Source organism: Petromyzon marinus, unplaced genomic scaffold (assembly GCF_048934315.1).
Source record: "Petromyzon marinus isolate PM22_M1 ecotype Great Lakes invasive population unplaced genomic scaffold, UKy_Petmar_22M1.pri1.0 PM_G_Scaffold_6, whole genome shotgun sequence".
NCBI classification, from domain to species: domain Eukaryota; kingdom Metazoa; phylum Chordata; class Hyperoartia; order Petromyzontiformes; family Petromyzontidae; genus Petromyzon; species Petromyzon marinus.
The window spans coordinates 5435001-5437500 of NW_027423013.1; the positions used below are offsets into that span (position 1 = coordinate 5435001).

At 40.8% G+C, this 2500-nt stretch overlaps 1 pseudogene; it reads right to left on the reverse strand.

Annotated features, from left to right (window-relative positions):
* LOC142919096 (28S ribosomal RNA) overlaps positions 1-2500 on the reverse strand; it is a 10256-nt pseudogene that overhangs the window by 2644 nt on the left and 5112 nt on the right.

Genomic DNA, 2500 nt, shown 5'->3' on the forward strand with positions numbered 1-2500 from the left:
AGTCTTCTTTGTGGAAAATAGTAAAATAAAAAACCAAGACTTCACCTTGGAAAATAACAAAATCTAATCTAAAACATCTTAAATAAAGCTGGTTTGTAGTCTTCTCTCGAACTGATGTAGTGCAAAAATAAAGAATTAAAATAACAAAGTCTAATCTATATAAGTGCTCTTGAATAAAGCTTCCTGTAAAAAATAGCAAAAAAAAATACCAAGTCTTCGTCTTGGAAAATAACAAAATCTAAAAGAAAAGAAAAGTCTTCTTTGTGGAAAATAGTAAAATAAAAAAAACCAAGACTTCACCTTGGAAAAAAACAAAATCTAATCTAAAACATCTTAAATAAAGCTTATTTCTAATCTTCTTTGTAGGCAGAAAATAGTAAGTTACAGGACTCTCGAACTGATGTAGTCCAAAAATAAAGAATTAAAATAACAAAGTCTAATCTATATAAGTGATCTTGAATAAGCTTCGTGTAAAAAATAGCAATATAATAAAAATACCAAGTCTTCGTCTTGGAAAATAACAAAATCTAAAAGAAAGGTCTTCTTTATGGAAAATAGTAAAATAAGAATACCAAGACTTCACCTTGGAAAATAACAAAACCATCTTGAAAAAAGCTTATTTTTAATCTTCTTTGTAGGCAGAAAATAGTAAGGCGAAAATAAAGTCCCCTCTAAGCTCTAAAGTAACAAATACGACGTGTTTAAAAAAAAAAACTAACAATAAAAAAAAGAACCAAGACTTCGTCTTGGAAAATAACAATCTAAATTGTGGAAAATAGTAAAATGAAATAAAAACCGACTTCACCTTCGAAAATAACAAAATCAATCTAAAACAAATGACATCTTAAAACAAAACTATTATTTGTTTCGGAGGTTGTCTATGACTGTTCATAGACCGCATAATTTCCACAGAACATTCTCAGAATATCAAGAGAGAAAAGCAGCGTTCTGCGGGAAATCATCTTGGCCAGTGATGTCGTTCTGGGTTTGGTCAGGCCCAGGGAGGTAAGTACCTCGTTATTCTCAAGGGGCCACTTTCCTCTTGCCCCAACCGGGAATCCAAAGAATGTGACCTTGCTAGCCTTCGTCAGCACTTTGACTTGATCACCAAGAGGGGTATAGTACGAAACTTTGTGCGAGGCAGCATCTGACAAGGTATTCTTTGAAAGCTCAAAACGGACGGTGACATCGATCACAACCGCCTCCTCATCTTTTGCAAACACGAGGTCAGGCTTTCTCATCTCTCCCGTCTCGGATATGAACCGTGGCTCTTTGTATACAGACCAGCCCAATCTAGCCGCTTCGTCTGCCAGAATGTTACTGATCTTGTTATGTCGCGCAATTCTTGCTTTCTGTACTGCAGGACATTGACCGAGAATGTGCGAAAGGGACTCGAGTCTGGCAGAGCATTTCCTGCAGGAACGTAAGGCCCCATCTCTGCCTCTGTTCAAGCTTTCTCTTGTTGGGTAAATATTTGCCCTTAGTTGTAGTGCTGCGATAAAGAAGCATTGTTTAAAGCCGCACCATGGCCTCAACCAAGCATTACTGATTCTATCATGCGCAAAGTTTACAATGCCCCTTCCTTGAACCGGCTTTTCGCACCATCTCTGAAATTCATGCTCCCTCCAATCGCAGGGTCTCGGATATACAGGTTCTTTTGACACCGAGTCCCTGAGAACGAATGTTGGGATTGCATCACTGTCACCCCCTGCTCGTACCCACAAATTACGGTATTCTTCCTCCATACCCTGCGAGGACACAATATTACGGGTGATAGCATCGGACGAGTTTGCTATACGTTGCAGCCTTCTAACTTGAACCGAAGGGATTGTTTTTTCCAGTTTCAAGATGGCAAGGCCTCCGTCTCGGGCTCTGGCATATAACAGTCCATCACAAGTTGAAGCGGGAAGGTGGAGCCATCCTTTTACCGCCTTTCTAATCTCTTGGTCCAACCCACGGAGAGTTGATTGCTTGCAGTCCGAGTGGTCTGCAGGATATAACAATCTGGGTAGGGCATAGGCATTGAGTAGTTCAACCTTCTGAGTTGGCTTCAGAGGCGCCTCATCGATTTTCGAGATCCATGTCTTTAGCTGACAATGTAGATCAGGCTGTATAGTGCCAGTCCAAGGGCCAATTTTCAGACCAAGGTATTTCGTTGATTCATCAGGTTGGATCATATGGACATCTTTATTTTTGATAGTCCATGGGTCGCAGTTGTTCACCGTATATGAATCTTTGGTTGGGCTTATCATGAAGCCCTGGCACTTTCTGGCCTGAACCTCCAATCCCGATAGCCCACAAAATGATTCCAAGATCGCTAGATTGGCGGCCATACCAACCCAAGATTCGCTCACCAACACCAAATCATCAGCAAACGCAAGAGCTGTCACGTGGTCGGTATCAATGGAGTACCCAACTCCGTGTGACTCTAGGGTGCATATCAAAGGGTCCATGGCAAGATTGAAGAGCAGGGGTGACATGGGGTCACCCTGTTTGACAC